Consider the following 15,882-nt stretch of genomic DNA (forward strand, 5'->3'; position numbering starts at 1 on the left):
TCTCATCTGGAGATGACTCGGATGACGAAGATTTAGAGTTGGTCGCAAGACCTAGACCCTCTGTTGCAGTGAAGAGTACATCAGCTTCCTCTTTTGCAGTTCCATCATCGACCATAGCTAAGCCAAAGGATGCTTCGGGTGATCCCAGATACTCCTCTAAAGAAGACCAATCACTGGCTGAATTCCTCTCTCGTCTGAAGGAAGAAAAAGCTGCAAAGAAAACTTCATCTGATTACAATGAACCCAATGAGAAGATGATGCGAGAATTTGAAGAGATCGACCTGAGTCATCTGGAGCTCCTCGTCCGAATCTGATTTTGAAACAGAAGTACTTGTGGAATTTGAAGACAATACTGATGAAGAAGTTGAGGTTGATGATAATGTTGCAGAGGTTGAGCCCGGTGTTGTCAACACTCAGGACAACACCGAATATGTAGACTATGATTTGACTTTCTTCTCAACCAAGTTCTACTCTAAGTCAGCTGTGTCTCAATGGTCACTTTATGCCCACAGAGTGTTCATAGAAGAGAGAAATATTGACATCAAGACTTATGGGATGCACAATCTAATTGAATTCCTCCAAGCTCGAGGATTAAGCACGACAATCAACTCTGTGATGCCCTACGCAAGAAGGCATGTCCTCGAATTTTACTGCAATCTGGTATTCAGTATTGGTGACAGGAGTTCTGCTAAACATGGGCGTGAGTTTGTACGAGACCATCTACGATTTCTCGCTTTATACCATCAATGAGTTTTACAACACCTTGATGGAAGACGAGGAGGATGATGTTCCTGATATTGACACTATCACATCCGTCCTTGCTGGTGGCCTAATCACTCAGTTTCCAAGTCATCCCAAGAGATTTGCTACAGCCAACCCGACCTCTTTTTACTCTGTCCTCCACAAGACAGCTATTCGGAATTGGACCCCCTCTTCCAATACCACTGTGGTTATCCGACCACAGGCCATCACCTTGTTCACTATCGGTATTGGTCGCCTCTTCAATTTTGGATAGTTGGCGTTCAACATTGTCCTCCAATTTGGCGAAGGAGGATTAAAGTCAACAAAGCTATCTTTTCCATCCATGATCTATGGGATATTAGAGTCATAGGGTTCCTCAAAGAAGATAATGAGACACTTTCTGATGTGAGAGAAACTCTAAAGATAGCTCATGCCTATTTCAAGGGTAACAGGAAACTGGACCTACCTTGGTCAGCAACTGGTGTTGCCACAGGTGTTGGCAACACGACGTCTACATCCACCTCCACTCTTGAAGGATATATCATGCTCTCTGCCTCTCATCTACAGGCACAAATTGACTTTGGTTTGCAAAAGATTCAAAAGGCCAAAGATGTCATTGCCTACTACGAAGAACAAATGGCAGAGTATATGCTGCTACTAGAAGTTGGCCTCCATTCTGGCCAAAAAAAGAGAGCAGAAGAACCAAAATTACTAAGAAAGATGATGCTGAAACATCTGCTGGAGGAGCTAAGACTGATGAACCTATTGAAGCATCTGGAGGAGCTGAGACTGATTGACTTACAGAAACCAAAGAAGATAAAGAATAGATGATTTTCTTTAGTCTGTAATGCTATGCTTTTTTTACTTTTGTTGGTTTGCTCTTATATCTATTTGATGTTTAATAAATTCTGATTTCATATGCCTTCATATGACTACTTATGTTTTCCAGTGTTCTAAGTTGGTGTTGACACCACTGTCAACAACACCAATAATCTAACATGTTTAATTCAGGACGTAGAACTTTAACTCAGGGGGAGATACACTCTAACACAAGGGGAGCTTAACTAAATGCTAAAATGACCAAATTATCATTTTTGGATGTTTTGTCCAGAATGGCAAAAAGGGAGATATTGATAGGGATATTTGATTCCTTTATTATTTTGCTAAATTGATATTATCAATTTAAGATTTTGTCTTTCTAGATTATAAGATTTTGCTTGAACTATTTCTAGATTATGAGAAGATTTGTTTTTAATATGATATTTATCTATAAGATATTTTATCTCTAATGAAAATCTTGTTCCCATATTTTCTATGGCTCTTTTATGAAATTGTTTTAGGTCAAGTATTGAATATAAATATGCAGTGTCTTATAGCCGTGATATGTTCTTGCGAAGAGGAGTGTTGCAGAGAAGATATTACGAGAGTTCAACATATATTTGCTCTAAAGTTCTTTCATGTGACCGGTTGATCACTTTGCGCAGGTTCTGGAGTTTTCTCTGAGTACACATAGAGTTCAGATATGAAGATTTTTGTGTGAAGAGTTTCTGTTATTTATTCACATACGTTCCGTGTTGTTGATTGATGTTGACGACACTAAAGAAAAACACTGCATGAAGTGTTGGGTGAAGAGTGATTTCGTTTGGTTTTAAGCAATAAGTTTTTTCTGTTTTTGTTTTATGCATCTAGTATTTAGTTTGAGTTTTTGATGCATTCTAATTCCTTGGAGGCTCAAGGAATTTGGTTTTTTTAATCTCACTAATATTGTTTTGTGTCAAAGATTTACATACTTTCTAGTGCATTTTTGCCATGAGGCTTTGCACAAATGCTTGTACTTGTGTATGATTTAAATCTGATGTTTATGGTTAAATTTTACGTGTGTGTTTGTAATGATCCGAATCCTTATTTTGAATAAAGTATTAATTAAAAGATAATTAATGAGTTGTTAATTAAGTATTATTAATAAATTGATAATTCGAGATCAAGTTGTTGGGATCCACCAAATTTAAAAAGGGATAAACCGATCTACTTCTGATTTCATTATCTCGAGAAATCCAACCAGACAAATGAGATTATGACACGTGGCAGATAAGATTGATTCGGATTTTCTGAAATAGTCCGGATGCGGCTTATAAATGGAAGCTGAATTCTTTTGTTTCCTTCATCGCATTCTTCAGAGAGACTTCTAGTTATATCTTAGGTTTTCTAGTCAGTTTCTAGGGCACTATGGAGTCGGGAAGTTTCGGAGCTAGTGTCGACTCGAGGAGGGGTCGGTGAACTGAGATCGAGATATCATCAGCGGGCTGACGGCGGACGCAGGTAAAATCTTAAATCCTTAGATAGTGATTTAAGGATCATTAGGGAGAACTTGTAGCATGTTTGATCTGGTTTGTTAGTGATTTCATTATGTTGGTATTGTCTAGATTCAGAGCTTTCTGTCAGATTGTTTTAGTGAGGTACTTGATGTACTGACTGAGATATCCAAGCGTAATATATACATTTATATGCTGCATATTTATCTGTTGCATTATACATGTTTTACTGCTTTGGCATATTATGCATGACATATCATGTTGAGCCTGATATCTTTTGATATATACCTCGTTTGTTGGGACCGCTCAGCCCTATTCTGTATTGTGGACGATGGGCATCGAGAGCTACAGTGTCCGACGGGACCCGCGGGCTTTGATGACCTGGACATTGTAGGTCCACGTCTTGATGATGAGTGTGGGAGCCAAAACATGCCTAGGGCAGATCAGAGACTAGACACTCAGGCGCCTCTAGACTGAGCATGAGATTCTTGACTTGATCCTTGATATCCGAGAATATTGCATTCCGCATCCATCATATCAGTCTGTATACTTGTACATTCTCGTATTGAGCGATTTTCGCTCACGTCCTTGTTTTCATCTTGGGCACCCCATTCCGCAGGTCTTAGGTTGGACGGTTCGGACTACCTGAGTCTTACAGTGGAAAACATTCTGAGGCCATTGTGCAACATAAAGGTTTTCCTGCTCAAGGTTCTCGTCGTGGAGGAATATCACAAGGATCTCAGCAATGCCCACGAGTTCAGGGGCAAGTGTTTGCCCTAAACCAAGAACAAGCTGAGGAGCAAAACGAGAGAGTCATTACATGTAATTTTCTTTTATGTGGTATTCCTGCATATGTATTAATTGACAATGGGGCATCGCATTCATTCATAGCATCAATGTTTGTAAAGAAGCATAAACTACCCTACGTGTCATTAGATGTTTTGATGTCGGTGTCTACACCGATGGGACAAGAGGTTTTACTAAGCGATTTGTAGAGACTGTTTGTTAAAGTTTGAGGGAAAATACTTGTCTGCCAATTTGATGATATTGGCTATGGAAGATTTTGATTGTATTATGGGAATCGACCTATTGACTAAGTATAGAGCGACTGTAGATTGTTATCAGCGTCTCGTTCAGTTTCGTCCAGAAGGAGACGAGAATTGGTTCTTCTTCGGTGAGGGAGCTCGACCTCCAATGCCAGTAGTGTCTGCTGTAAAGGCACAACGGGCTTTAGCGAAAAGAGGAGAAGGATACCTCCTTTATGCTGTTGACGTATCAAAGTATGTAATCGACGTGAAGAACATTCTAGTTGTCGATGAATTTCCTGATGTTTTCCCCGATTAAATTCTTGGATTTCCTCCGGAGAGGGAAGTGGAAACGGAGATAGAGTTGGTACCAGGAACCGCACCTATCTCTAGAGCGCCTTATAGATTGGCACCAACAGAGATGAAAGAGTTGAAACAACAGTTACAAGATCTTCTTGACAAGGGATACATTAGACCCAGTGTGTCTCCTTGGGGAGCACCAGTGTTGTTCGTTAAAAAGAAGGATGGATCTATGCGACTTTGCATAGATTATCGACAGTTGAACCGAGTAACAATCTAGAATAAATATCTGTTACCACAGATTGATGATTTGTTTGATCAACTGCAAGGGGTTTCAGTGTACTCGAAGATCGATTTACAGTCTGGGTATCATCAACTTCGATTTCATCAATGTGATATCCCTAAGACTGCATTTCGAACAAGGTATGGGCATTATGAATTTCTAGTGATGTCGTTTGGTTTGACGAATGCTCCAGCAGTATATTTGGATTTGATGAACCGAGTATTCCAGGAGTATCTTGACAAGTTTCTCATTTTCTTTATTGATGGCATACTAGTGTACTCTCGTAGCCTTAAAAATCATGCACAACATTTAAGGATTGTGTTACTAACCTTAAGGAATCACTAACTGTATGCTAAATTGAACAAGTGCGAGTTTTGGCTCGACAGAGTTGTCTTTTTAGGACATGTTATATCCAAAGATGGGATATCAGTGGATCCTAGCAAGATCGAAGCAGTGTTGAGTTGGGCACGACCGGAATCAGCTCAAGAGATAAGAAGTTTTCTAGGTTTGGCAGGTTATTACCGGAGATTCATCTCAGGATTTTCTCAGATTGCCAAACCATTGATACAACTAACGTGTAAGAATGTGCAGTTCGAATGGACACATGATTGTGAAAATAGTTTCAATGAACTGCGTTAACGTTTGAAAACTGCACCAGTTTTAGCTCTGCCATCTAGATCAGGAGGGTACATTGTATACACTGATGCATCACTTCAAGGACTTGGGTGCGTTTTAACCCAGAATGGTTATGTGATTGCATATTCATCCAGACAGTTGAAGAAGCATTAAGAGAATTATCTTGTTCATGATCTGGAATTGACAGCGACTGTTTTTGCTTTGAAGATCTGGTGGCATTATCTCTACGGAGAGAAATTTGAGATCTTTACAGATCACAAGAGTTTGAAGTATATCTTCACTCAAGCAGAGTTGAATATGCGCCAAAGAAGATGGATGGATTTGTTAGAGGATTATGATTGCGAAATCAACTATCATCCAGGTTCAGCGAATCTTACAGCTGATGCTCTTAGTCGCAAGGAGAGATTTTCTGAACTTTAGACAAGTTTCATATCAAGTGTAATCCAAGATTGTTGTTCTATGGGATTTCACTTCCGTCATAAGAAAGAAATGGAACACATTCAAGTAACGAGCATTTTATCTGAACCGATGTTTTATGCCAAAATCAGAGAAGCTCAGTGTTCTGATCCGAAGGTGGAAAAGTTAGCAAGATTAGCTAACAGAGACAACACATCTGGCTAACCTTGTGTCTGTCAGGAAGAATCGTAGTTCCAGAAGATTCTAAATTGAGAGACGAGATTTTATCTCAAGCTTATAGGAGTAAGTTGACTATCCACCCTGGAAGTATGAAAATGTATAAGGATTTGAAGACCAAGTTTTGGTGGAAATGTATGAAGAAAAGTGTTTACCAGTTTGTAGCCAAGTGTTTAGTTTGTCAGCAAGTGCAAGCTGAACATCGACGACCAGGAGGATTACTTCAGAATCTTCCTATCCCTGAGTGGAAGTTAGAGCATGTAACGATGGATTTTGTCACCCACTTGCCGCTATCTTCTAAGAATTGTGATGCAATTTGGGTTGTTGTGGACCAACTGTCTAAGTCAGCACATTTCATTCCGTATAGTCGGGAATATAGTTTCGATCCCATGGCAAGACTATACATCCAAGAGATTCTTAAATATCATGGTGTGCCAACAAGTATAGTCAGTGACAGAGATCCACGCTTTAAGGTTCTGGGGAAGTTTTCAAAAAGCATTGGGAACGACATTGAGTCTAAATACTGCATATCATCCAGAGACCAATGGTCAGTCTGAGAGGACTATTCAGACACTCGAGGACATGTTGCGTGCTTGTGCTTTGGATTTTGGACAAGCATGACATGATCATCTGTAGCTTGCGGAGTTTGCGTATAACAATAGCTACCACAGTAGCATTGGTATGGCTCCCTTCGAAGCATTGTATGGTAGACGTTGTCGTACTCCTTTGTTTTGGGACGAATTAGGAGAACGACAAGTGCAAGGACCTGAGTTAGTGCAACAAGCGATTGACGTAGTGGAATTGATCAAGAAGAGAATTAAAACTGCACAAGATCGTCAATCGAGTTACTCGAATACCAAGCGTAGAACTCTACAGTTTCAGTCAGGGGAAAAAGTTTTCCTTAAAGTTTCACCATTCCGCAGGGTGATGAGAATTGGACTCAAGGGAAAATTAGCCCCAAGATTCATCGGACCTATTGAGATCTTGGAATGTGTTGAAATTTTGGCGTATCGATTGGCTTTGACGTCGTATCGCATTCATAATGTCTTTCATGTATTGTTGCTACGACGGTATGTAGCAAATGAATTGCACGTTCTTGGTCCGACAAATGTTCAACTTGAAGAAGACTTGACTTATATCGAGTAACAGCTTTTAATCCTGGGTATGAAAGAGAAAAAGCTCACAAACAAGACCATTCCAGTTGTTCTAGTGCAATGGCAACGCTGAGGTAATGCAGAACGACTTGAGAGTTAGAGATTCGTGTGCGCTCAAAGTATCCACATTTGTTTTGAGTTGTATTTTATTCAGTTATATTGTACTTCAGTTTTGATTTCGAGGACGAAATCTTTGTAAGGAGGGGAGGATGTAATGACCCAAATCCTTGTTTTGAATGAAGTATTAATTAAGAGATAGTTAATGAGTTGTTAATTAAGTATTATTAAGGAATTGATAATTCGGGATCAAGCCGTTGTGATCCACCAAATTTAAAAAAGAGATAAACCGATCTACTTTAGATTTCATTATCTCGAGAAATCCAACTACACAAATGAGATTCTGACACGTGGCAGATAAGATTGATTCGGATTTTCTGATATAGTCTGGATGCAGCCTATAAATAGAAGCTGAATTCTTTTGTTTCCTTCACCGCATTCTTCAGAGAGAGTTCTAGTTATATCTTAGATTTTCTAGCCAGTTTCTAGGGCACTTTGGTGTCGGGAAGTTTCGGAGCTAGTGTCGACTCGAGGAGGGGTCGGTGAACTGAGATCGAGACATCATCAGCGGGCTGACGATGGATGCATGTATAATCCTAAATCCTTAGATAGTTATTTAAGAGTCATTAGGGAGAACTTGTAGCATATTTGATCTGGTTTGTTAGTGAATTCATTATGTTGGTGTTGTCTAGGTTCAGAGCTTTCTGTTAGATTGTTTTAGTGAGGTACGTGATGTACTAACTGAGATATCCAAGCATAATATACAGACTTATATGCTGCATATTTATCTGTTGCATGATACATGTTTTACTGCTTTGGCATATTATGCATGACATATCATGTTGAGCCTGATATCTTTTGAGATATACCTCGTTTGTTAGGGCCGCTCAACCCTATTCTGTATTGTAGACGATGGGGCATCGAGAGCTACAGTGTCCGACGGGACCAGCGGGCTCTGATGACCTGGACATTGTAGGTCCACATCTTGATGATGAGTGTGAGAGCCAAAACATGCCTAGGGCAGATCAGAGACTACACACTCAGGCGCCTCTAGACTGAGCATGAAATTCTTGACTTGATCCTTGATATCCGAGCATATTGCATTCTGCATGCATCATATCAGTTTGTATACTCGTACATTCTCGTATTGGGCGATTGTTGCCACGTCATTGTTTTTCATCTTGGGCACCCCATTCTAAGGGGCAGATATTAGATTGGACGGTTTGGACGACCAAGGCAGTGGCTAGAACAGTTGGGTTTTCGGTGGTGATCTAGTGGAGGTTTTATGTGGTTTATCATTTTCTTGTTCAAAATTATGTTTTCGTTATGGTTGTATCAATATTTAAGATTGATGTTATTGTTCTGTTTTCGTTTGGGTTGCAAGATGATTAAGTAATTGGTTTTCGCTATTTAATTGTTGTTATTAAGTTTACTGTTGCATGTTTAGTAGTCTGTTTAGTAGTAGCTCGGGTAAGGGCGCTACAGTGTTAAATAATTAACTTTCGATGCATGTTGTGTACTGGTGTTGACAACACCAGAGCACAACAATAACTTCTGATCACGCATCAAATTTTATTTCATGTCTGTTCATGATCAACAACGTCCTTTCAAAGCAAACTCGGTTATATTAAATAAGAATATAGATAATAAAAATCCAATAGATAAAATATAAAGTATTAACAAAAAAATTAAATATGATAGTAATTGAGGAAAAAAACGACCAAAATAATCTATGATTTTTTATTTTTTGGAAATGGTCAAATCATAAACAAAATTGCATGGATATAAAAGTGTGGACGGTAAATTTTAGAATTAAGAAAAAAAGCTTCATCAAAAGCTAATCATTAAAGTTGGATCAAGCTAATCATTAAAGTTGGATCAAATGTTTGTCGTTTAATCATGAATTAAAATAGTTGGCAATAATTTAACTCAAATATTTTAAATTGTATAGCAGCTCAAACACCATAGTTTGATTGCTCTTTAAGTAAAGATAATTATTGCACCACACCAATCTCTCTCAATAATTGCACTTTTTTTGGAATTAATGATAATCGAATTCGTAACATTGACTCTGATACCAATTGTAAGGCCTAGATTTGCCGCTTGTCAAAGTTCGAGCTAGTGGTAATAGTGCAACCCAAATACCCAAATTTTTTAAATCGTATAACAGCCCAAATATCATGGTTCTATATCTCTCACCGTGACAATTTTTATACCCATGTTTACTTTATTAATAATATAGATATCGATGTTCTTATTTGGTAAGATAGTAACAAAACTTACATATATGTTGAATTAAAAATTAATGATGAATGCAAAATCAACTAAAACTGTGCAACGGCTAGTTTAGTGGGGCTTATTTATATGAATGCATAAAATAAAATAGAAGGTTGTGAGCTTATTGATTTTATTTTGGAAAAAGAAATCCTATATGTGTGGTTTTAATATTTATGTTTAAAAAAAATTTGGAAAATGTTTTGAGAAATATTTTGGAAGATGAAAAAAAGTATTTATCTCATGATGAGATGGTTTTTGCCTATCAAATTTTTAAAATTTTGTGCCGTAAATATATTTTTTTAATATTTTTGAGTTCACACTTGTGTCGATAATAACTATATTTAGATATTTTAATTTAAAAAAGATATTAATAGATATGACTAAAATATTATATGATAATGCTGAAATTGATGAGAATTTTGATAATTGTAATTAATAATCATGCCAAGAAATGTAAAAATGGAAAGAAATGTATTTTGAGAAAAATTTTAAAAAGGAAATTATGATATTTAATTGAGTGACAAAAATTTGTGTGAAACAGTCTCACAGATCGTATTTTGTGAGACAAATCTCTTATTTAGGTCATCTATGAAAAAGTATTATATTTTATGCTAAGATTATTACTTTTATTGTGAATATCAGTAGGATTGACCCGTTTCACAGATAAATATTCGTGATACCGTCTCACAAGAGACCTATTCTAATTGAGTATGTTTTTTGTGAGACCGTCTCCTTGGCCTATATCCATTAGACGAATCGACCCGACACATATCTACCTTGAAAATAATGTTTTTAACAAATAAATAATGTTTTTCATGATATAGATCGGGTCAGAAATGTGGATCACAAAATTGATTTGTGAGACATATTATAAGAGTTTTTGTCTATTTAATTTTATTTTGCGAGTGAGAAATGCATTCCAGGAGTCGAGAACAAATGTTGCGAGGATTTTTCTAAAATAAACAAACGGGGCATAAATTTAACGAAAATTAATAGAAAAATGAGATAAAAGAAGTGTGAATCCTGAAAAATATGAAGAAAATGGGGATTGTTACCCCCACAAAACTCAAATTTTTTAGGATTTATTCCAATGTTCTTCTTTATCATGACGGCAAAAACTTGTGTGAGACGGTCTCACGGGTCATATTTGTGAGACGGATCTCTTATTTGGGTCATCCATGAAAAAGTATTACTTTTTATGCTAAGAGTATTACTTTTTATTGTGAATATGGGTAGGGTTGATCCGTCTCACGGATTAAGATCCGTGAGACGGTCTCACATGAGACCCACTCTATCATGACATGACTTTTTAACCTATTTTGGATTACTTTACGTTATTAGAGATCGTGACATTTTGTTCCCCGATATTTTATTTTTATATTAAATCTAAGCACTTTTGGTACAATAATACGTCGAAAATAAAGGAATTTATACAGCAGACGATCTCACGAATTATCTGTGAGACGGGCAATTTTACCAATATTCACAATAAAAAGTAATACTTTTAGCATAAAAAAATAATATTTTTTCATGGATAACCCAAATAAGATATCCGTCTAACAAAATACGACTCGTGAGGTCGTGTTACACAAACTTTTGTCAAAAAATTATTATCCTTGACATGATTTGATTTATAGGTAATATTGAAGTAGAAGGAATATAAAAAAAATATTGAATTTATTCTCAAATTTATAATTCATTTATATTTGTGTCAGAACTCGAGTGTAGTCCAGTCCCGGATTTTTATGTATTGTAAGAAGGATGTGAGACCCATCCATGGGTGACGAATTTAATGTGGAAGTAATCGTAGCAATTTGGAGTCCACACGCTTGGAGATGACTATGTATTGATTAGTCACAATTGGGAAGTTTTGCTATAAATGCTTGAATGTGCTGCACTTATTGTAACTTCCTAACATATGCTATCTCATGGGGTAGTGTCGATGCTATCTGTGGGGGCAGTGTCCCATAGGATTTGGACCGTTGATTTTAAAGAAATTGGTGGACTCCGTATATGAATTGGTGGAATATGCGTGGTTAAAACTGAGCTTTTGATCTCCGCATAGGGGACAGTGCCCCATGAGGTAGGGTGAAATATTCCATCTCATGGAGGGTCGATAGCGATACTTGTATTTCCTTATTATATCAATGCAGGGCTGAACAAGATGGAATGATAAAATATGCATAATATAGTGATTGAAATATATGAATTATACATGCAAAGATGTATAACTTTATCACAAAAATTTCTACGCGATCATCTCACGGATCAATTTTATAAGACGAATCTCTGGTCCGAACTGACAATTGAAAAATATTTTTTTATGTTAAAAATATTATTTTTTACTATGAGTATTGTTGATTGGAACTTGAACTTAACTCAACCCCAAAAGTTAGCCAAAGGGGAGGATTGTCCAAGTCTATATGAAACGTCCACTGCGCGTTTTGCTTAAAAGTAGTATTTTTTTCATTAATCTCGGCCGAATTGAAATATACATATATATATATATACTATATTTGAAAATCAAAAGAAATAGTTTAAGAACATAAAATCGTCAAACGTTTTTGTCCTCGTGTTATGTGCACCTTCAGTACATCAAGATCAACCATTAAGACCTCCATTACTATCAACATCATACTCACCTGCATCGATCACACCTAGTGAGTCTAATTAAGACTCAACACACTATATTCTTAATAGCAAATAATACGTCTACAGATCACATACAACAGTGAAAATACTTTTACTTAAAATAACAATTCATAAGCATGCATAAATTTAAACATTTTCATATCATCGTAAACATATTCATATTCATCATAAACGTATACGTATTCCTTTTTCGTTGAATTCATATCGTTAATTATGACTTTCGTATTCGTATTAGGGATCGATGGATCCATCTGCATGTAACCACAATATTGGGCGGCGGGAACATCATCGACACTCTCACCCGTCAACTGAACCTTGGCATTACGTATTCACATATCATCGTATTTGTATTAGACACAATTACTTCAACATTTCATATTTCCATCACTTTATAAAAATACATGCGTATAAATATCATTTTTCTTTTAAACCAAGCATGCAATATATCTTTTAACGTTAACGTTTCATCATAAAAATCAATAAAAATTTAAAATAATCATATTAACATATAAAACAACATTCAGGACATTGCCATGACGTTTACTATTTTCTAGATGTAAAATTACCGTTTTGTCCCAAGATGTAAAATTTCATGATTTTGATTTTTTATTATTTCCGTTGACTCTAGATCATCCTAAATAATTATTTAAGTTTAGATAAATTTTCTCGTATTTTTATCAGCTTAAATTCATGGCTTTCATTTATTCTTTAATTATGAATTATTAATGTGTTTTAATCCCAAATTAAATTCAAACTTTAATATAAAATTCACAAATTTAAAACATAGACTTTTATATTTAATTTTCCCTCGTAAATTATGATTCGTCCCCCGTTGAACCACGATTCAAACCATAACCATTTAAACCCTAAGTTCGAACCCTTAACCACCGACCCTCAAGCCATCAAGCAATTCCTTCGAGCCATGCTCGAGCCACCCCGAGCCAACTCTTGACCAAGCCTCCCCTGGACCCTGCTGAACCCTTAGAACCCCTAGGACTCGACTCTGGCCTGATCGAAGCCTCCTACACCAGCTGCAAGCCGTAACCGAGAACACCCTATGCACTAGGACTCTTTGAAACCTGCTAGGACTCTAACCACCGAGCCAGCCCTTAACCCAGACCCTCGTGCACCCTCTCAGGACCCTAGAGACCTAGCCTAGCCCAGCCCAGCCCTAACCACCCTGGCCAAGCCACAAGTCCTTGTGCACCTGCAACACCAGTGCGAGTACCATAGGGTGGAGTGCTGGGACTCCTTCCCAGTCACTGCTCTCGAGTCTTATAATTCTTTTTCTTTCAACAACTAATTTTAAATGTGTGTTTGAGTGTATTTCGTGAAATATGTCTAATAAAAGGATTTGCACTTGTTGAAATCAAATTTTCGAAAGATAATTTTACACTAAAACTGAAAGAAAGTTGTTTAATTGCACAATATTTAGACGTTGTTTCTTTAAATTGTGATTCAAAAAATTTAAAAAGTTGAGAAGCGTTATCTGTTTGAGACGAGAACTCCGGAATTTGATTTTGAAAACAGTCAGTACCAATTTTCACCGAATGATTTTTGTCGACATGCAACATTAAAGATCCATAACTACCTCCTTTTTAAATTTGTAACTTCTTGAAAAACATTTGCTTTTGGCTTGCAATTGACAGAAGAGAAGCATCACTTTCTCGAAATGTTAGAGAAAATATTTTAAGTGTGTGGCTAGACATCGGTCGAGGTTTAGGCGTAGTAGAATTACTCATGATTTCTTGAATTTGATGATGATGTGTTTGTTGAGTCTTTTGTTTTTGATGTTTTTCTCCATTGCAAAAATATCAATCTCATACTCATCGACAATGAGTGAAAGAAATCACGATCCTCGAACTTGGACGTATGTTATTTCCCTTTCCCTTACCATAAATTGAAGTAACTAGGAAAATACAGAAACAATTGACAATAAATCAAAACAAGATTAAGACTTGATATTTTGATACTTGAGAAAGAATCGAAAATTGGAAATTGAGAATTGAGAGATAATTATATGAAAAAAGTGTAGGGGGTGAAGGTGGTATTTATAGAAAAACAATTCGGCAAAAGAAAAAAAAAAAAAAACTAACAATCGAGTCGATCGTTGCACAACGACCACATTTTTTTGACCGTTGATCATCAACAACAAAAAAATCGAGGCCGCCTATTTGACAGCTCGGGGGGACTATGAAAATAGTGGGCCTGCCTCTCGATAATCAGCTTCGGTATTTTTCCCTTCAATATGGCTCGCGTGCGTCAAACAGCTATTGATCTTTTGAATTTAAACTTTTTCGATGACCGTTTCCAATTACATTATTGTAGTAGCCCGAATGCCGAATTGGGTAATTAACGGATTAATGGTGATTAATCATGATCGGAAGGTCCGAAGATGGTTCGGAAGCACCGAAGAGTTCGGCAGGTCCGAAGTGAGTTCGGTGGATCCGATCATTAGGTGTCAAGAGTTGATCGACACGTGGGAGTTCGGACGTTCCGAAGTGTAGGTTCGGTGGATCCGATCATAAGGTGTCAAGAGCAGCTGGACACGTGCATGTTCGGACGGTCCGAAGTGTATGATCGGAGGATCCGATCATGAGCTGTCAAGAGCCAGTGGACACGTAGCGTTCGGACGTTCCGAAGTGGTGTTCGGAGGATCCGAACATGGCCTATAAATAGTGGTCGGATTTCCTCATTTTGACTCGCCAATTCAGAGAGTTCCATAGCATTTCAGTCGTTTCTGACAGGTTCTAGTCTTGTTCCGAGATTTGGGCACTAGCGGGGAGCTGCTGGTCTTGTAGCAGAGCTGTGCTCTAGTTGGGAGCTAGCGGCATCAGCGGGCTAGCGACGGACGAAGGTTTGGAATTTTATCAGTATTTATCTCAGGATTATCTAGTTAAGTCTGGTAGATAAGTTTAGTGATGGTTTTCACTTGATGAATAGGCTTGGATTAGACCTGTTGTCTGGTTGTTCCAGTGGATTAGGATTGCTGTGATAGAGGTACGAAAGTACTATCCGAGATATCCTGGTTGAGTATACATTCATATATGTGTTGCATGATTATGTGGTGCATTGATATATGTCATATGATGCATGCTATTATGTCACGTTTATTACTGCACGTTGCATTTCATGTTGAGCCGTATCTCCTTCGAGATAGCCTTTGCTGTTGAGCTGTATCTCTTTCGAGATAAGCTATATCTTGGGGCCGCTCAGCCCTGTCTTGTGGACGCATGGACACCGAGAGTACACAGTGGCCGACGGGTCGGGAGGGCTTCGGTGGTCCGGGACATTTTAGGTCCACGTCTGTCTTGTAGTGGATGCAGTGACCCAGAGGTTGGACCGCGCGGCACTATCCACTTGGCGCCTCTAGACTGAGCATTGTTGAGATCCTTTTGTGATTCCTGTTTCTTGACTACCCCGGTATCATGATCATAGCATGTGCATTTCATATAGGTCTGTATACTCATACTTTTGTACTGGGCGTTCTTATCGCTCACGTCCTCGGTTTTGTTTATCTTGGACACCCCATTCCCTTGGGGCAGGTCTCAGGTTGGATGGTTCCGGAGGAGCAGGAGGAGGACGTTGAGTAGCCGGTTGGTTTAGTTTCGGTATCATTTGATTCGATATGGTTGTACCAGATATTCTTTACCTTATTTTGAGTTGTTCTAGAGTTCGTTTGGGTTGTATAACTATCATTTGTTAGTTGTTTCCGCTATTATCTCTGATTAGTAATTATTAAGTTAATTGCATGCTTAGTTTTCAATTAGTAGGTGATTCTGGAACGGGTCACTACATTTATGGTATCAGAG

Source organism: Primulina eburnea, chromosome 6 (assembly GCF_022965805.1).
Source record: "Primulina eburnea isolate SZY01 chromosome 6, ASM2296580v1, whole genome shotgun sequence".
Lineage (NCBI taxonomy): Eukaryota > Viridiplantae > Streptophyta > Magnoliopsida > Lamiales > Gesneriaceae > Primulina > Primulina eburnea.